A 22,252-nucleotide genomic window follows, 5' to 3' on the forward strand; every position below is an offset into this window, starting at 1 on the left:
CAAGTTGTAACTGGATAGAGATATTAGCACTCCAGAAGAATGACGGGCAACCTGAATATATTGTAGCAAAGAGGCTAATGGCTACCTACTACTCTATACCTCTTCCCCCCCCAAAGAGCATTTTGTGTTTAATAAGTTGATGGGTCTTTGTCAGCAACTCCATCCAAGCTAATACTCTGGGTTTGCCAATGAATAGTTCAGGTCAATGGCATTTTCAATGACCTGTGTACCTATCACAGTTAATGCAGTTTCATGTTAGCAAAAGGGTAAGCTGAGGTGAAGGAATTTGTGGGGAGTACTCAAAACTTTTGTTAGTTAGTCAATAGATCAAATTAATGGGGTCATTCTCCCAAGCAGAATTTTACTGCATTGTAATTTTTGTGTTGAATATATGTTGTATATGTCTCTTTAATTTTTATTTGGGGTTTTGTGCATATCCTATTCTGAATTCTTCATTTTAACATCTCATAATTCATCTGTGAAGGGACGCGGTGGCTCAGTGGGTTAGGACGCTGAACTTGTCGATCGGAAGGTCGGCAGTTTGGCGGGTCGAATCCTGAGTGCCGCGTAGCAGAGTGAGCCCCTGTTACTCGTCCCAGCTTCTGCCAACCTAGCAGTTCGAAAGCAGGTAAAAATGCAAGTAGAAAAATAGGGACCACTCCGGTGGGAAGGTAACAGCGTTCCGTGCTAGTCATGCCGGCCACATGACCACGGAGACGTCCTCGGACAAGCGCTGGCTCTTCGGCTATGAAACGGAGATGAGCACCGGCCCCTAGAGTCAGAAACGACTAGCACGCATGTGCGGGGGAACCTTTACCTTTACCTTTAATTCATCTGCAAAGTTAATATAGAGATGGGGGAAACCTCAAATGTATAGTTCTCTCCAAAGTCCATAAACTGCCCCTGATTTTATGCTAGCGAAATGAGAATAGGACTGGGTTTAGATTATGCTTCTAGACATCACTATTACCTGTGCCCTAGAGAGAACCAGCCATTTTACTTCTACTGCATTTTAACTGTAGGCAAGCAAAATAGAATTATTTCCAGATCACACTTTCAGGCAAACTTTCAGATTGCTCCCAAATGTAAATTTCACCAAGTTTGTACTCCCATGGTGCTGAGTTAATTAAATGTGCAATTACAAGTGCCTAGCTTTTCAAAATATGATAGAGAGCAGAACTCACCAAAGCTTCATATTGACTTTTTAATGCATGTTGTATTGCTCGATACAATAATATCACTGTTAGAAAGAAGGCAGCTTCCATACAGCAAAACATCTATGAGCAATTTTCTGTAGATGTATTTACAATGGAGGAAGTAAGGAAGTCAAGCAGTAGTTTTTCTGGAATTGTTTTCAGTGTCCATGTTGATGGTTATTAATTAATGTGTGGTTTATTGCCAAGTCTTCAAGTGCTGTAGGGTTTTTTTCCTAGATAATCTTATTTCACTTTACTTACTGAATACCTCAAACTAACAAAAATACCAACATTGGCCATCACTAGGAAGTTCAAAAGAGAATTGATCCCAAGTGACTAAGGAGATGAGAAGGAATGATGGCACCAACTGTATTTTATTCACAAAGTAATCAATACAGTTTAACACAACTAATTCCTGAATCCTCTGAGCTCTTCTTTCCTTTCCCAGAGGAAAAAAAATACCATCTCTCTTCTCTCATCCTGTCATAGCTTTGTATATGTTCATTCATGGGTTGTTGTTGTTTTGTCTGCCAGATGTTTCACAACCTATGCTGTTTCTTATACCCAGAGACCAGCTTGGTGAATTATTTTTCACTAATGCATAACTATCTGAATGTTGAACCATTTTCTTACATTCTATTCTATGAACTTAAAAATACAGATATTTAATGGAAAAAGTAGTCTACAAGTAGAAGTAGGAACCTGCTTTTTAATAATCTATTTATTCATGCTGAAAAGGACACTACTCTATGAAGTGACTTAGCTTAATTACATTTCAGTATTCCACATTCCCATCAAGGCAGATCAGAACAGAAGAAACAGATTGCTGAAATTCGCAACAAAGATCAATCTACTTTTCCTTAAATCCTTTCCCAATAAGACCAAAAGAGGTAGAAAGAACTAAGATACTTTTTGTAGGAAGTATAAACGCATAATTGAAACTCAGGTTGTGACATGTGACCTATCTGTAATATACTAACGTCAGTTTTCATCTGTTAAAGCTTATTACAGCATGTTTTTAATAGATATATAATTATAGTCCATTATTATTGTACTATTCAGTACAACATGCGCTACTAAGTACTGCACATTATTGTAACATATAGCTCTTTCAAAACACCACAGGAGTATTTCTATTAGGAAAGAAATAAAGTGGTTGGTAAAAAAAAGATATTTCCATGTATTCCAAGCAGTTCTTATCAGGCCCTGTTTTGAATGGATTGCTTTTTTTAGTGTCTATACACACAGAGTACATTAACAATCCATACATGCATACATCACCTTATACAAAATATAAACTGACAAATCTAGCATCTAATAACATTTTAGATGCTAGATGAACAGGTCGACAGACGATGCCATAGCTATTGCTCTACACTCTGTAGCAAGACCATCTAGAGAAACCTGGAAGCTATGTCAGGATGCTTTTCATTGATTACAGCTCGGCTTTCAACACCATTTTGCCGAGCATTCTTATTGAAAAGCTGACTGACTTGAATTTTTCCCCCTCCATCTGCGATTGGATTAAAGACTTTCTTAGGGACCGGCTACAAACGGTGAGGGTCGGGTCTGTTTTATCCACCCCCCTGAAGCTTTGCACTGGCTCGCCACAGGGCTGCGTGCTTAGCCCCTACCTGTAATTGTACACATACGATTGTGTATCGTCCAACCCATTTACTGCGATAATTAAGTTCGCAGATGATACCACCATAGTGGGTCTTATTACATGTGGAGATGAAACAGCATACAGGGGGGAGGTACAAAAACTATACATATGGTGTTCAGAGAACAACTTGCACCTGAACATCGGCAAGAGAAAAGAGATGGTGCTAGACTTCCGGAGGAAAAGAGAAGAACCTGCCCCACTTTACATTGGGGGGGTTGTGTGGAGAGAGTTTCCTCCTTTAAATTCCTCGGAGTCTACCTCTGTGAAGATTTTACCTGGAAAGTTAATACAATCCAGGTGGCCAGAAAGGCCCAAAAGAGACTCCACTTCCTCAGGGTCTTGTAGAAGAACAGGGTAGAACTACGGCTAATGACCTTCTTTTACCGGTCTACTATAGAGAGCGTCCTCTCGCACTGTATTGTGGTTTGGTATGCTGGCCTGACAGTTGCGGATATGAAAGTATTACAGAGGGTGGCTGTCCCCTGACACCACTGAATGACATCGCCAGGGCTCGCTGCCTTGGAAGAGTGAGGAAAATTCTCAGGGACTCACACCCTGGTCGGTATCTCTTTACTCTCCTATCATCAGGTAGGAGATACAGGAGTACAGCCAGCCATACCAACAGGCTGAAGAACAGCTTTTATAATTTTATGTATGATTGACTTGCGAGGCCGGTGTGTGGTGCAGTTAGCTCACATGGTGTAACAAGATGGTGGATTTGTTGTCACTGTGAGTTGGGGGGGGCACGAAGGGAGGTTCAGCTAATCTCAATATATACATGGTTGTACTTTGACAATAAAGGTTCATTCATTCGAAGTATAGAGTAATTTGGTCAGATGCAGGACTCTCTAAAGCTATTTAAATTTTAAAAAAAGAAATGGTTTGGGTGATCTTGCAGGACTTTATAAACAATATATAGATTTTGAGCACCAGTTCATTTTTCTCTAAGTGCTTATGGATTAGTTATTTGCTTTGTTATATGAACTTCAGAAGTACAGAAATCAAACAGGCCTGAGGTTTATATATCGGTTATTCACCCATTATATTTGGTAAATCAGTCCACATAAGCCTCAGTCAGAGTGAAATCTTTTGTGTTCTGGAGTCCCTTTTTAAGTGTGAAATCCATATATTAGATCTATAAAATGAGATAGCATTGTTACCCTCTGCCCCTATTTAACCATTTGTTTAAAATCTAGCTTCTATAGACAGAAGGAAATGTTCTGTCCCCCAAATGCATCAGGTTCATAAAGTAATTAGTAACTTGACAGGGAGACAGGTAGTGAGCATTGTCTATGGAATTAAATGCCCCCCATTTTTATGTATCTTCATGAGAAGCAATTTGCAAGAACTAAGCTAGTTTGTTCCATTTCTGAATGCATCACACATAGTCATGAAAATCCCTAGAAAAGCACCAAACAAGCAGTATGAGGAAGCCATTTTTGAGAGGGTATAAATTGTTGCATTTTGGTGAATATGATTTGACAAAATTTCAGAGTAGCTAAGAAATTAAGTGCCATATTTTTATACATACTAGACAAAGTATCTTCCATGTCTGCAACTTCTGTATAAAAGGAAGATTAATAGCTAAATTTATTCTTATCATTGCATTTTCAAGTTTGAAAAATGTCTTCTGTTATTCTAATTAGAGGTAAATTCTCTACTCATTTGAAAAATGGCAACTTCCCTTAAAGGCTGATGAAATAGTTAATAAGAAGCCATTCAAGTATGTTTTGAAAATATGTTTTATTTAAAAGTGAATCATTCACCAATTATTTGCTAACAAATAATTTGCTAACAAAAAGAATCTTACAAAGATGCAGCACAGTTTTCTTTAGTATTTATTTGCCATCAGGAATATCTCTCCTTCTCCTTCTCCTCCTTCTCCTTCTCTGATTTCTGCCATGTTCTTGCATTTTCTACTATGCATGGTAAAGGAATCATAAAGAAATAAAATTCACTACAAATCAAGAGCATTTAATCTTCTTTTGAAAATGATGGCTTAATAAAAAAGATGATAGAATTCACACAGGTCACTTATACAGAACTATGTGGTGGTAATTGTGTACAATCAAAAACACTGAGATGTGGGTTTTTTCCCCTATGCCTTCATGCCTCTCCTCAAAATATCACATCTCTCTTTCCATCTCGAATGTTTTCTCTAAGGTTTCTAAGGTGTAAAGGCTTTCAACTATAATAATGCAAAGTATAAAACATAAATTCTCAAATATTAGTTTGAAGACTCTGAGGAATTTCAGCAATGATAAAATTGCTTGAAAATCAAGTGAAGAAAACAAGCAAGAGATCACTAGCCTCTTGTATCTTGCTGACACTCGCAAAATCATAATAAACATTTGTATACAAATTATTGGACAAAAGGCATTATACGAGACGCCTACGTAAAAGTCTATTCTGCATTTTAAACAGATACCTTTTAAATCCATGCTTTGCTTCTACAAAGTATGCCACGTGGCCAGCATCTATTAATTTAAATCTTAATTAAATATCATACTATGTAGCATTTCTATTATTCATTTAATTGCATGAAATTTCTCATACAGAGAAATTTCTGAATGATTGCAATCATTGCCTCTGGAGATGTTTTCTATATCTTCTCTTGTGCACCTCCCATTCTCCATAATGTTAGAAAATAGATCATCCCTCACTTTCAAGCGTCTTCAGATTATGTAGTGTTCTATCACACAACATTTCATATTTTATAAAAGAAACAAGTCAGATATTCCCAGTGCTTTTTTTTTTGAAAGAAAAAAAAAGGTGCTGGAACTCACACACATCATACAACCTGCTCCATCCAAAAAAGGTGCCAGAACTCCGTTCTGGGCGTTCTATGACCAAAAAAAAGCCCTGGATATTCCTACTTGTTTAATCTGTTTAATGAAGAGAAGGACATGTGGTGACATGACAGCAGCGTTCCAATATCTCAGGGGTTGCCACAAAGAAGAGGGAATCAAACTATTCTCCAAAGCATCAGAAGGCAGGACAAGAAGCAATGGATGGAAACTGATCAAGGAAAGAAGCAACCTGGAACTAAGGAGAAATTTCCTGACAGTTAGAACAATTAACCAGTGGAACAACCTGCCTCCAGAAGCTGTGAATGCTCCAACACTGGAAGTTTTTAAGAAGAGACCGGGTAGCCATTTGTCTGAAATGGTATAGGGTTTCCTGCCTGAGCAGGGGGTTGGACTAGAACACCTCCAAGGTCCCTTCCAACTTTATTATTGATCATCTCACAGCCAGCCAGATGTTCAGACTGGATCTGGCATTTTTGTCTACCTATCAAGTCCTTACCAAAGACCTGGGATAGGCAGATGTAGATGTTTGATGGTATTACAGATATTGTCGCAGGATGGAAGCAGTTCCTAGTAAGGCCACCTTTTGCAATTGACTAATAGCGAATTTGTCAATGCCAATGGTGTTCAAGTGGTGTTCCAGTTGTTTTGGGATTGCACCCAAGGCACCTATTATTATTGATACTACCCTTGCTTGCCTTTGCCACAGTCTTTCCATTTCTATTTGTAGGTCTTTGTATTTTGTTATCTTCTCCAGTTCTTTCTCATCTATTCTGCTGTCTCCAGGCACTGCCACATCCATTATCCAGACTTTTTTGTCTTTCTTATCAACAATTGTTAAGTCTGGAGTGTTATGTTGCAGCTGCTTGTCTGTTTGAATTCTGAAGTCCCAGAGCAGCTTAACTTTATCATTTTCTATGACTTTCTCTATTTTATGATCCCACCAGTTCTTGCTTATAGGCAAATTATATTTCTTGGAGATTTTCCCATGCATCATTGTTGCTACTTTGTCATGCTGCTGCTTGTAGTCAATCTGTGAGTTCTTCTTGCAGCAGCTTACCAGGTGGTCCACTGTTTCTTCAGCTTCTTTGCATAGGCCACACTTACTGTCTGTTGCTGTCTTCTCAGTTTTGAGTTTGTATGCATTTGTCCTTAAGTGTAGTGTATGCTGGGCTAGCATACACGTGGAGCAGCTGAATAAGGAAGTGCAGAGCTGGACAGCTCTGTGCAGGTACAGCGTTCGGTGGAAAAGCTGGATTTAAAGGGATTGGCTGCCCCGCCGGCGGGAAACCTGAGTTTAAACTTATTGGCCAGGCATTCACCTGGACAGGTATAAAGCAAGCCAGGTAACCTTTGTTCCTCAGTTCAGATCACGCTGTCATCCAATAAAGACTCCTTATACTCCTCATGTTCTCGTCTCATCTATTCATGAACCCGACATAACAATTGGCAACGAGGATGGGATCCTGCTTCGAGCGGCGGTAAGACCCCCACAGAGGTAGCATCCGCCAGGCAACCGGCTGAAGTTGAAGCAGGATCAGTCGAATTCAGACACGATGGCTCAGGTCGGTCAGGCTCCCGTTTTTAATAGCGCCCAGCCAGAGGAATGGGAAGCATTCGTGGGGCACCTGGAATTTTATTTGAAGGTGAACCACATTACGGAGGACAGCATGAAAGTTGCTGCCCTACTCAGCACATGCAGTAAGAACATTTACAAACTGGCGGTGGGTCTATGTTCGCCCACGGTCATAGGCAAGGTGAAGTTCGACGATCTCATCGCTAAACTGAATCAGCACTTCAACCCGCACATGTCCGAACTGGTGTGGAGGTACTTTGTAAAGAGAGACCAGCTGCCAGGTGAATCGGTATCAGCGTTCATGGCCGCAGTCCGGCAGCCGGCTCGCCTTTGTAATTTTGAGAACTTGGAAAAGAGGCTGCGAGACCGAATTGTCTTTGGTCTCCAGGACTGGAAATTGAGGCAGAAATTGTTTGCAAAACCTGGTCTGACCCTCAAAGAAGTACAGGATGAAGTACTGGCCTGGGAGTTAGCGGAGAAACCAGAGCCGAACGAAGCCCAGGAAGCACCTCTGTTCATCAGTCGCACAGGGCCGGAGGAAGCAGCGAGGACAGGTTTGAAGCAGAGGTGGATGCACTACACCTTATAGCAACCCATCCGTTGGGGCAGCGTAATAGCCCGAGGGGTCAACGGTTGACTGCCGCAGCCAATGGCCAGGACAAGAAATGCTCCAGGTGCAAGTGCTGCGCAACTAAACTGAAATGTGCTGGGTGCAGAGGGAATCATTACAGATCCTCCTGCAAATTCAAGGCAGCCAAATGCCAAGCATGTGGCAAGACAGGACACATTGCGTCCGTTTGCCAGAGCCAGAGCCAAGACACTCTGCAGGAGGTGGATGCTGAAGTTCACCTGCTGTCAGGTACTGGGGCTCCGAAGCGCATCACGCCTATCAGCTACACTGAGAGCAGACGGGTGGTTTGTAACACAGGAGCTTGTCAATCGCTCACCCCAAAAATCAAGCTAGATGTGCAACTTCAGGGGGTTCCCTGTAAAATGGAGCTGGACTCCAGCTCCTCAGTCTCAGTCATTTCTCATGAGACTTATAAGTTAATTTGCAAAAGGAGCAGCCAGCGGGTTCCCTTGAGGTCATCTAGCATCACCCTAACCGATTTTCAGAACACCCCAATACAAGTCTGGGGGGAGGCTACTCTTGTCATGCAGTACAGAGAGTTCCATGGGCCCTTGGATGTCCTAGTGCTCAAGGGACAGTCTGCTAGGGTTAAATTGGTTCCAAGCACTGGGAAGTCACATTATTGGAATTCACCAGACCCAGGTCCTCAGCATCAAATCCGTCTGTAAGGCATTCACAGACGTGTTCGATGAAACGCTGGGAAAATACACAGGACCACAAATTGCATTCATATTAAACCCCAACGTACAAACCATCAAAATCAAACCCCAGAGGGTACCGTTCGCTTTAAAACAAAAAATAGAATGGGAACTCTACAAGCTAGTTGCGCAGGGAGTTTTGCACCCGGTCGAGGGAGCTGAGTGGGAAACCCCCATTGTGACCCCACTCAAAGCAAAAGGCAATGTCGGGATCTGCGCTGATTATAAATGCACAATGAATAGAGCGTTAAACCCACATGCGTACCCTGTGCCAACAGTCAGCAGCATCCTCGCATCACTCCAGGGAGGTGCTATCTTCGCCAAACTGGATCTCGCTTAGGCTTATTTGCAACTCCTGGTCAACCCAGAGACCGCCGCTGCACAGACTATAGTCACCCACAAGGGGGCGTTCCAGGTAGACCGGTTGCAGTTCGGAGTTAGTGTAGCTCCAGGCATCTTCCAGGAGGTGATGGAGCAAATGCTAAAGGGTATACCAGGGGTATGCCCGTACTTTGATGATGTTCTCATCGCAGGGGACTCAGAGGAGATTTTGGCAGAACAACTGCAGGCTGTTTTGGGGAGATTTCGCGCTGCTGGCCTCAAGCTTAAAAGAGATAAGTGCAGCATTGAGGTGCCAGGAACAGAATTTTTGGGGTTTAGAATTGATGCTCAGGGGGTTCACCCTGCAGCATCCAAGGTGCAAGCAATCAAGGAGGCTCCCACACCAAAAAACAAGGCAGAGTTGCAAGCTTTCCTGGGGTTACTTAATTTTTATCACGCCTTTCTACCCCACAAAGCATCCATTGCTGAACCATTGCACAGATTATTGGACAAGCACACCACATGGAACTGGACCAAGACACATGACACCAGTTTCCAGTCCCTAAAAAATCTTTTAGCAAGCAATGCCACAATTACTCATTTTATAGAAAACAAACCAATTTGTATTGCATGTGATGCATCCCCTTATGGGGTGGGGTCTGTGTTAAGCCACCTAGAGGATGATGGCAGACAAGTCCCCATTGCATATTACTCCAGGACATTGTCAGCGGCTGAGCGGAACTATGATCAGATAGATAAGGAAGCCCTGGCAATAGTTGCTGGAGTAAAGAAATTCCATGATTATTTGTGGTAGGGATTTCACTATTTTCACAGACCATAAACCCTTACTAGGTTTGTTTACCACAGACAAGCAGACCCCACAAATCATGTCACCTCGAATGCTCCGATGGTCCATTTTCCTTTCAGCTTACTCGTGTAAATTAGTACACAAGCCGGGCAAGGAAATGGGCCATGCTGATGGCCTAATCAGACTCCCTTTAAACAACGCTGAACCAGATCCAGCACCGGCAGTCCAAATATTGACCATTCAAGATCTGCCAGAATGTCCTCTCAGTGCCAGGGACATTGCAGCTGAAACACCAAGAGAAAAGATTTTGAGTAGGGTTCAGACGTGGGTGAACACAGGGTGGCAAGACAAATCCCCAGGGCCTGAATTCACGGCATATTTCACCAGGAGGCACGAGTTGTCCTCACACAAGGGCTGCCTGTTGTTGGGATGCCAGGTTACCATACCACAAAAATTGAGAGACAGGGTCATTCACTCACTACACGAGGGTCACCCTGAGGTGGTACGAATGAAGGTGTTGGCAAGAAGTTATCTTTGGTGGCCAGGCCTTGACAAGGACATTGAGAAACAGATAGCTGGCTGCTACACCTGCCAAAGGTCTCGGCCAACACAGCCTCATGCCCCAGTTCATAAGTGGGAGGAAACACACACACACTGGTCCCGAGTCTACATTGACTACGCTGGTCCCTTTCACAACCAAACATTCTTGGTAGTGGTGGACAGCCACTCCAAATGGTTGGAGGTGGTACCTGTGAGTAGTATGACCACAACAGGGACTGTCCAGGTGCTCATGGGACTCTTTGCCACACATGGCCTTCCTGATGTATTGGTCTCTGATAACGGTTCACAATTTACTTCCTCGGAATTCCAGGCGTTTCTGAAGACCAATGGAATTAGACATGCCACCTCTGCTCCCTTCCACCCTTCGACTAACAGCTTGGCTGAATGCATGGTGCGCACCACAAAGGACGCATTGAAGTGCATCATCCAAGGGGACTGGAAACAACGGTTGGCCAAGTTCTTACTGCACCAACACACCACACCCTGCACCTCTACTGGGAAGAGCCCAGCTGAACTTCGTTGGGGCAGGCGTCTCATAACCACTCTAGACAGACTACACCCAGACAGGGTGGCATCAGGCACTGAACACCCAAAAGTCCCCAGAGAATTCTCTAAGGGAGACTCTATTTGGGCAAAGAACTACAGCTCTGGTGAGGCATGGGTGAAGGGGGAAGTGGTTGAGAGAACAGGCCCATTGTCATACATTGTAAGGGTGGAGGGGGTCTCCAATGGAGGAGACATGTTGACCAGCTCAGGCCTCAGGTTCCTGAAAACGTTCCAGCCAGTAACAACCAGGAAAACCTTCCCGGACCTGAACTCACTCAAAATGACAAAGGGGACACAGGGGAAAGGGGAGTGTTTTTCAAATCTTGGTCTTTGGGACAATTCCTACCCCTTCAACACCTGGACAATAATAACGGGCCTATGACATCTTCCACAGTACCAGGGAGCCCTCATAACTCCAGGTCCATTGTGGGCAGTCGCAACACCACACCTGAAACATCATCACCGGTACCTGGGGCATGCCACAACCTCAGGCCAAACGAGACACGTGGCAACACTTTGCCTGAGGGGGGAACCCCTGAGGCATTCTGGCCAATCCCACAGGCCTCCTGCTTACCTCTCGGATTATGTGCAAACTTGAGGAGAGGGCACGGGAAGTCTGTGAGGGAAGTTAATTGTGTATAGTTATGGGGGGAATTGGGAATTGTAACACAAGGGCATTGTCTATTCTTATGGGGGAAGGGGTGTAGTGTATGCTGGGCTAGCATACACATGGAGCAGCCAAATAAGGAAGCGTGGAGCTGGACAGCTCCGTGCTGGAACAGCGTTCGGCGGGAAAGCCGGATTTAAAGGGATTGGCCGCCCCGCCGACAGGAAACCTGAGTTTAAACTTATTGGCCAGGCATTCACCTGGACAGGTATAAAGCAAGCCAGGTAACCTTTGTTCCTCAGTTCAGATCACGCTGTCATCCAATAAAGACTCCTTATACTCCTCATGTTCTCGTCTCATCTATTCATGAACCCGACATAACAATTGGCAACGAGGATGGGATCCTGCTTCGAGCGGCGGTAAGACCCCCACAGAGGTAGCATCCGCCAGGCAACCTGCATATTAGATCTATAAAATGAGATAGCATTGTTACCCTCTGCCCCTATTTAACCATTTGTTTAAAATCTAGCTTCTATAGACAGAAGGAAATGTTCTGTCCCCCAAATGCATCAGGTTCATAAAGTAATTAGTAACTTGACAGGGAGACAGGTAGTGAGCATTGTCTATGGAATTAAATGCCCCCCATTTTTATGTATCTTCATGAGAAGCAATTTGCAAGAACTAAGCTAGTTTGTTCCATTTCTGAATGCATCACACATAGTCATGAAAATCCCTAGAAAAGCACCAAACAAGCAGTATGAGGAAGCCATTTTTGAGAGGGTATAAATTGTTGCATTTTGGTGAATATGATTTGACAAAATTTCAGAGTAGCTAAGAAATTAAGTGCCATATTTTTATACATACTAGACAAAGTATCTTCCATGTCTGCAACTTCTGTATAAAAGGAAGATTAATAGCTAAATTTATTCTTATCATTGCATTTTCAAGTTTGAAAAATGTCTTCTGTTATTCTAATTAGAGGTAAATTCTCTACTCATTTGAAAAATGGCAACTTCCCTTAAAGGCTGATGAAATAGTTAATAAGAAGCCATTCAAGTATGTTTTGAAAATATGTTTTATTTAAAAGTGAATCATTCACCAATTATTTGCTAACAAATAATTTGCTAACAAAAAGAATCTTACAAAGATGCAGCACAGTTTTCTTTAGTATTTATTTGCCATCAGGAATATCTCTCCTTCTCCTTCTCCTCCTTCTCCTTCTCTGATTTCTGCCATGTTCTTGCATTTTCTACTATGCATGGTAAAGGAATCATAAAGAAATAAAATTCACTACAAATCTTCTCAGTTTTGAGTTTGTATGCATTTGTCCTTAAGTGTAGTGTATGCTGGGCTAGCATACACGTGGAGCAGCTGAATAAGGAAGTGCAGAGCTGGACAGCTCTGTGCAGGTACAGCGTTCGGTGGAAAAGCTGGATTTAAAGGGATTGGCTGCCCCGCCGGCGGGAAACCTGAGTTTAAACTTATTGGCCAGGCATTCACCTGGACAGGTATAAAGCAAGCCAGGTAACCTTTGTTCCTCAGTTCAGATCACGCTGTCATCCAATAAAGACTCCTTATACTCCTCATGTTCACGTCTCATCTATTCATGAACCCGACATAGCATTAAGGCTTGGTCTTGTGCAGCCAGAATTAGTCCCTTGGTCTCTTTCTTCCACTTTCCTGCTCTTAGCCATTGCCAGCTCTTGTTATTATCTGCTTTCCCAACTATTTTTTTATGTACTGGCCATGTAGTGCTTTGTCTTCCCATGCCTCTATTCTGTTCTTCATTTGGTCTTTCTTGTAGGCCAGTTTGGTCTCTCCAGTAGTCAGTAAGCATTCCTGATATACTAATTTCAGTGCATCTTCATCATTGTCCTTCAGATATTCTTCCAAAGCCATTTTTTCTTCTTCAACCATCTGATGTGCTTGCAGCATTCCACATCCACCTATTTGCCTTGGTAGATAGAGTCTGTCAATGTCACTGCGTGGATGAAGGGCATGATTCATTGTCATTATTTTTCTGGTCTTCCTATCCATTGCTTTTAGTTCTGCTTGAGTCCAGTCCACTATTCCAGCTGTGTATCTAATGATTGGAATTGCCCAGGTGTTGATTGCCTTCACGGTATTTCCTCCATTGAGTTTGGACTTTAAGTTCTTCTTTGCTCTCTTGATGTATTCACCTCTAATCCTTTTCTTGACTTCAGTGTGCTTGATATTGTCAGCTTGAAGGATACCCAAGTATTTGTAGTAATCCTCCTTATCCAGACTTTTAATGTTATTTTTGTGGGGCATCTTGATTCCTTCAGTTTTCACTATTTTTCCTTGTTTGAGAGGAAGTGTGGCACATTTGTCCAAGCCAAATTTTCAGCAGCGATTCTATTTCAGATGATGTTTTTCCATACAGCTTCATGTAAAGGAGGTGGGATAATCTGGCAGATGTTGATAATGATGATGATGATGATGATGATGATGATGATGATTGTCAACCTAGCATTGTGAGCTGCTAGTTCCTTGACAGTCTCCTTGTTTTAGAAATCTTGATATCTCACCATTTTTCAGATCTCAGGGAGGCAATAAAACAGCCATTTTACTGAACTGAAATGCATCGCTTGAATGTGTATATATTATACAGGCTTGATATACAAGTCTGAATACACACATACACATATACAATGATTGTGGTATCCAAAAATAAGTTTTGCTATAGTCACATTCTCAGCCTTCCAAATCTTAAAGCAATTAGGTACCCTTAATGCACCTTGGGAGCTCCAGATGAACTTTTTAGGCTTGGCTCCAAACAGAAGCCAAGGGAAGTTGCATATGTTTCTAGCCCTCATTTTTTCTCTCCCAACAATTGCTTTAATGGGTTGCAATTCCTAGGAGACGATTTGACTTTTGCTCAGACTCATGCCACGCTTTTTTAAATGCTGATTGTGCAAAAGCATAACGCTGTCAACAACCTGTATTCAGTCGTATTTCAAGTAAGGAAATAAAGCGCCATCTGATCTGTCAAAAGGAAGGTGGAGATTTTGTTTGGAAAATAAAAAGCAAAAATGTTCTTGCAGAATCAATAGTCAAATCAATACCAGGCTGTCCCACCGAAAGCTCAGTTCAACAGTGGGCTGCTTTCCACTTCCCCGCTCTCTCATTAGAGCAATCATCCATTAAAGGGAATGGATGATACAGGCGTTGCCAGGACCGCATCTTTGGTAAGTGTTTCTGTAACAATAGAATAATGATTATTTTGCAGTATTGCATTTTAATAATTAAAATAAAGCACTGAACATTATGCCTGCTGCTCTGTGGGAAATGTTTCCCAGTAACTAGGGCCCTAAGAAAGCATAATTTACATTAGCAAAGAGATGCTTCCACAGAATAAAAGCCTAAGGTGAAAATCTAAAGGTGACCCTGACTTATTTACCCTCTTTCTCAAGTAGACTCAACAATCAATGCTTTAAAACATGTTTTTCCCCTCAAGGAATTACTATATTTCTACAGCAGCATTATGTGCCTAGGAAGAATATTTTCATAAAGCACTAGTGAGGTTAGAACAGATCTCGCTCCCCCAAAAAAGGAAGGATAAAGAAGAGTTTTATGATATGCAGTTTTAAAGGTGCAAGATATTTTTAACAGACCATAGCCAATAAAGAAGTCACAAGTCACAGTCCTGTTTCAACTTTTTTTGCTTTGTGTATCATCAATGAAATATGTTATTCTATTGTGAAATGTTTTTTCTGTACTATGCCCAGCATTGATTTCTGTAGCTTTAATGTTTTAAAGCGACTATTTCACAACTCACTTATTATGACCAGACATGCTAAAAATGCTGAATTCTCTCTTCCAGCGAACTACTGAAGACAGAAGAGCTCTATCTTCACTTACATCTAACACCAAGTTTAGTCATTATTAACACTAGAGCTGCCATAGTTCAAACTTCCTCCTTTTTTATAATAATGAGCCAAACCATTTGTCTTTCTGCAGGATCTAAAAGCAATTTCTAAAACTAAACAGAATTGGATGTGGTCATTGCTTGAATTAGAGACCACCTGTGAAGCCTACACATCTTCTTGACTTCCATTATCAGATTAATCATTATGACATCCAACATTACACAAAATTCTTTTTTAGAGAATTAATTTCTACAAAATTGTGAGCAATTAAGAAACATTAAACATTCCTTCAAAACAGCAGGAAAATCTCCAACTGCTTCTTGCCTTCCCTGATTCCTACACAAATGAGAAAAACAGCTTATTTCACAAAGCCCTTGACCAAATTAATGGGAGAAAGAGTTAATAATGAATACATACAATGGCTGACTATTAAGTGAAGTCAATATTTTGGGCCTTTTCCAAATGACTGGATTTTTCAAAATATTATGGTGAAGCTAATACATTCAGAAAAAATTCAACATATTTTCTCCTTCTCTTGAAAAGTTCTTCTGGATTGTAATATTACTTCAGGATACCTTTTTAAAAAATCCATTAAGATTAAAATTGTTAAAGTAAAAACTAGTTCAAATTACAAAAACTGCAGAAAAAATGGAAAAAAGGAAGTAAAAATAGTAAAACGTAACTTTCCCCTTTTGTGGTATTCCCTTAACTACAAACAATTTTAATAAACATCACCATATTTTAAGGTATAATCAATGTACTCTTCTTTCCATTATTCATCTCTTGACTATTAACAAAATTTTAAAGTTTCATCACTTATTCCTACTCAGAGTAAGTCTATTAAGGGCTACCAGAAATAACTACATAATCATTTTAACCTTAATCAACTCTATACTTTTAACAATCTTAGGTTTTAATCCCCTAAAATAAAATCCTTGGGATTTATTTCTTTTGATCATTTCTTTGTCTTCTCTTGGCAAATCATTCAAAGCTTTAACAGATCTTTTTTGTAAATCCAGTAAAAAATTATTCTGAATTGATAAGTACGTGTCCTTTCTAAAACTCATGACATCAGTTTCATTTGTATACTCAGTATATTTTTTTGATATCATACTTATTGCTGGTCATATTTATATTCCACATTCTCTGCCATAGACGATGTCACATTCAAAAAGTGACATCTAGCTCACTATCAATCTTCTCCAGGATATGAGGGTCTTCAAGGTCAAAGGTTTGGGGAAATATCAGTGCTTTCCTCTGATATTAATTTCACCAGAATCTGAGAGAGAACAGAGAAAATTGCTACACTTAAAAATTAACAACATTTGGCTTTTGTCAGTTTTATTAACTATCTTGAATCAGGGTGATCATGTGATTATAGATGACAAGGCAGAGAGAGAGAGACAGATATTTAGCAAATGGCATATCATACATGGACTAGCAATATATATTAACATTTCATATAGATTAGTAGAACACAATAAAGTATAAATGTTAAAAAGATCTATGTTCAAATACCAATGTCTAGGTCATCTAACCATTGAAGCCCAAAGATAGATGATAGATAGATAGATAGATAGATAGATAGATAGATAGATAGATAGATAGATAGATAGATAATAGATAGATAGATAGATAGATAGATAGATAGATAGATAGATAGATAGACAGACAGACAGACAGAAAGATAGATAGATAGGCAGACAGACAGACAGACAGACAGACAGACAGACAGACAGACAGACAGACAGACAGACAGACAGACGTATTGCTTCTTGTCCTGCCTTCAAGTGCTTTGGAGAATAGCTTGACTCCCTCTTCTTTGTGGCAACCCCTGAGATATTGGAACACTGCTATTATGTACCCCCTCATCCTTCTCTTCATTAAACTAGACATACCCAATTCCAACAACCGTTCCTTATATGTTTTAGCCTCCAGTCCCCCAATCATCTTTGTTGCTCTTCTCTGTACTCTTTCTAGAGTCTCGACATCTTTTTACATCATGGTGACATATATAGATATAGATATAGATATAGATATAGATATAGATATAGATATAGATATAGATATAGATATAGATATAGATATAGATATAGATATAGATATAGATATAGATATAGATATAGATATAGATATAGATATAGATATAGATATAAATATAGACAGGGCTTTTTTTCTCATAGAACGCCCAGAAGAGTTCCGGCACCTTTTTTTGGATGGAACGTTGTAGGACTGGCAAGGCAGGTTGTATGATATGTGTGAGTTCCAGCACCTTTTTTTTAAAGGAATGGATATAGATACAGGTACAGGTACAGGTACAGATACAGATACAGATACAGATACAGATACAGATACAGATACAGATACAGATATAGATATTGTAATGTATTGGGCTTGAGTGTGACACCATGTGGTAAGCTGGAGCTAGCTAACGGCTCCCAGGGCCTCAGACACCACATCTCCAGTACTGCTATTGGCTGCCCCTAGGTGGCAATAGGTTGCTTTAAACCTATTGGCTGCCACCTAGGGGCCAGGCTATAAATTGCTGCAGCTGCAGCCCAGTTCTCTAGTTCAGATCCTGCAAGAAATAAACCATGCTCTTTGCTGAACTCACTCGCCTCGTCTTCATTCCTGCTCAACGAACCCAGTACACAACACTGGCGATGAAGGTGGGATCCTGCTTCTCCATCAGAGCTGAAAGTCACTAGGGGAGAGGCAGTGCACACCTGGCGGGAAAAGCAATTTCCCCCCCCCTACGGTCAGCTAGCAAGCTACACTAGCAACGGAGAGGCAGGAATTGAAGACGCAGGAGCCAGCGACAAAGACCAGCAGAATGCCCAAGGTCGGAAGGCTGCAAGAATTTGATATCAAGAAACCAGAGGCATGGCCCTCGTACCTGTCCCAGGTCAAAAACTACCTCCAGGCAAACCAGGTTGCAGAGGACGGACTGAAGGCTGCCACGCTGCTCTCTGTGTGTGGCCCAGCAACGTTTGATCTGGCGGAAAAGCTGTTCGCACCCACGCCGCTGGAATCCATCTCTTACACCGAACTGAAGAAGAAGCTCAGAGAACACTTCCAGCCGAAGATGTCAGTGATTTCTTCGCGCTACACCTTCGAACAACGAATACAGCAGCTGGGAGAGACTGCATCAGAATACATCACAGCCTTGAGTCAGGCCACACGCCTCTGTCAATTTTCAGATGTCGAAGAGCGACTTCGAGACCAGCTCGTCTGCAGCCTCCGCAACAGAGAGCTGCAGCAAAAACTTTTCGCCAGAGAGGTCCTGATGTTCGCAGATGCCAAGAATGAGGTTATGGTGGACGAAGCTGCTGGTGGAGCCATCCAAACAATCTGGCCTGCCAAAATGACTCAACGTGAAGAAGCTGTCCACCACGAGGACGCCAAACTCACCGAGGAATCAGAAGAAGACGCCGAAGTTGACAAGCTGCACAGACAGCCCAACATGCAGCACCACAGCAGCAAGCAACAAGAGACTCCTTACAAGGCAGATCTCTTACCTAGATGTCCAGATTATGGCGGCCACCACCAACATGCAGACTGCAGGTTTCAGTCAGCCATGTGCCAGGCCTGTGGCAAAACCGGCCACATCGCAGCAGTATGCAGAGGTCACCAGAGGGACCGGCCATCAAAGCGCCAGTTGGAAGATCTGACCAGGAGAGGTACCGGGGCCCTGGGGCCATTCAGCGTGGGGTTTTGTGCAAGCCACAGAAGTGTCTGCCGTACCGGTGCCCGACGCCCCCTCAGACCCAAATTTAAACTTCAGGTGGAGCTGCAAGGCGTCCCCTGTAAAATGGAGTTGGACACAGGCTCAGTCGTTTCCATTATTTCTCTGGACACATTTAATTTCGTGTGCAGTCTCAGTAGGAAATGGGCCAAGCTAAGGCCCTCCGACATAATTTTAACAGATTTTCAAAACGCTAAAGTCACAGTCAAGGGTGAAGCTACCTTGGCTGTTAAATTTAAAGGATTTTTTGGGCACCTGGATGTCATAGTAGTAGGGGGCCAGAGAACAAGTGTCATTGGACTCGATTGATTTGATGCATTAGGCATCCAAGTAACCGGTATCAACTGGACACAAGTCACGAATCTAGCGTCAGTTTGTGAGGACTTCTCAGACGTATTTGATTCAGCCCTAGGAACTTACACAGGCCTGCCTATAATGTTCAAGCTAGACCCCAACGTGGTCACCATTAGAATTAAGCCTCAAAGGGTTCCTTTTGCCCTCAAACACAAAACTGACATGAAAATAGACAAACTTGTTGAACAGGGCGTTTTGCAACCAGTAGATGGTGGGGAGTGGGAAACTCCTAATGTAACACCACTTAAGGCCAATGGGGAAATTAGAATATACACAGACTACAAATGCACAATTAACAAGGCCCTTAAGCAACACGCATACCCTGTCCCAGTGGTGAGCCACATCTTGGCGTCTTTGCAAGGGGGCACCATTTTTGCGAAGTTAGATTTGGCACAGGCCTATCAGCAACTGCTGGTTGACGAGGCCACGGCTGCAGTTTAGACGATCGTGACTCACAGGGGGGCTTTCAAAGTGAAGCAATTGCAATTTGGGGTTTGTGTAGCCCCAGGCATTTTTCAGGGAATCATGAAACGCACGCTTAAAGGCATTCAGGGTGTTTGCCCTTATTTTGATGATGTGCTTATTGCCGGAGAATCCACAGAGGTGTTAGCTAGGAGGCTCAGAGCTGTCCTACAGAGGCTGCGTGAAGCAGGCCTCAAACTGAAAAAGAGTAAATGTAGTATTGGGGTTACTTCAACTGAATTTTTGGGATTTCGCATTGATGCTAATGGCATCCACCCAACTGAGTCCAAAGTGAAGGGCATTCACCAGCTGCCTGCAATTAGTGCAGGTTCGCATCCCACCATGCTCAAGGTTGACTCAGCCTTCCATCCTTCCGAGGTAGGTAAAATGAGGACCCAGATTGTTGGGGGCAATTAAGCTGACTTTGTAATAATGCCGTTTGGGGTGTGTGTGAAAGCCCTAATAAGCAGGCATATACATAGAATGAAGGCTACTGCTAAGTTTGTAAGCCGCCCTGAGTCTTCGGAGAAGGGCGGGATATAAATGGAATTTTTAAAAAATGGCACCTAGCCCTAAATCAAAAGGAGAGCTACAAGCATTCTTGGGCCTCCTCAACGTCTACCACACATTCCTGCCTAACAAGGCCACAGTGGCAGAACCCCTTCACAGGCTTTTAGATAAAAAAAGCTTCATGGAAGTGGACCAGCGTTCACGAGAAAAGTTTTCAAGACCTGAAGGCACTTTTGTCAGCCAGCTCTACTGTCACTCATTTCAGGGAGTCTAACTCAGTCTGTTTAGCGTGTAATGCGTCCCCATACAGGGTGGGGGCAGTCTTGAGTCATTTAGAAAAAATGGAACACAAGTTCCTATTGCATTTTATTCAAGGACACTGTCCTCTGCTTAGCGTAATTACGCTCAAATAGACAAAGAGGCCTTAGCCATTGTAGCGGGAGTTAAAAATTCCATGATTACTTATATGGCAGGGACTTCATGATCTTTACAGACCACAAACCACTACTGGGACTCTTTACCACAGACAAACAAACACCCCACATACTTTCCCCAAGAATGTTGAGGTGGTCTACTTTCCTATCAGCCTACACATTTAAGCTGGTTCACAAACCTGGCAAAGAATCGGGCCATGCAGATGGCCTGAGCAGACTTCCACTGCCACTAATCGAACCAGATCCGGCCCCTGCGGCCAGAGTCCTGTCCATTCAGGACTTGCCAGAGTTTCCTCTCCACACAGGGGACATAACTACAGAAACAGCAGCCAATAAGACACTTAGTAGAGTGCTTTCATGGGTGCACACAGGGTGGTTAGATAAAAGCCCAGGCTCTGAATTCCAGAGTTACTTTGCAAGAAGACATGAGCTATCAGCTCACAAGGGTTGTATCCTATGGGAGAACAGGGTCATAATTCCCACTTCAATGAGAGATAGAGTTTTACAGTCACTGAATGAAGGCCATCTGGGTATTGTCCATATGAAAGCTTTAGCTAGAAGCTACTTATGGTGGCCTGGATTAGACAAGGCCATCGAGGCACAGGTGCATGGATGTTATACATACCAGCAATCAAGGCCTGAAATGCCACACGCTCCAGTTCACAGGTGGGAGGAAACGCACACTCCTTGGTCTAGAATTCACATAGACTTCACTGGGCCCTTTCAGGGACAGCTCTTCCTTATAGTGGTAGACAGCCACTCCAAATGGCTTGAAGTAATTCCAGTTGCAAACATGACTACTGCTAGGACCATCCAGGCGCTTAGAAAACTCTTTGCCACGCATGGGTTGCCTGATGTCATAGTATCTGACAATGGGGTCCAATTTACTGCAGAATTTCAGACTTTTCTGAGAGCAAATCTCATCAGGCATGCAACGTCGGCCCCATTTCATCAGTCCAGTAATGGTCGAGCTGAACGCATGGTAAGGACCACAAAGGAGTCACTGAAGTGCATAGTGACTGGGGACTGGCATCACAGATTGGCAGATTTTTTACTTTGCCAGCATTCCATGCCCTGCACTGCTACTGGGAAAAGCCCAGCAGAACTACATTGGGGGAGACGGCTGATCATGAAACTGGACAGGTTGCATCCAGATAGAGTGGCAGCAGAAGTCTCTCAACCAAAACCCCAGAGGGGGCTGCAAGTGGGTGATGGGGTGTGGGCCAGAAACTATGGGCATGGGAATCTGTGGGTTCTGGGAAAAATTACTAAATCATCTGGCCCCCTCTCTTACGAAGTGGGGCTGGAGGGAGGGCGAGTTGTCAGATGCCACATTGATCAACTCAGAAAGTGGTTTCCAGAACAGCCACTAAGCGAGGACTGCATCATAAGCCCTTCCCAAGGTCCCCAAACTGACAGCCAAGCCAGTCCATGCATAGA

The sequence above is a fragment of the Vipera ursinii genome (assembly GCF_947247035.1).
Source record: "Vipera ursinii genome assembly, chromosome: 7".
NCBI lineage: Eukaryota > Metazoa > Chordata > Lepidosauria > Squamata > Viperidae > Vipera > Vipera ursinii.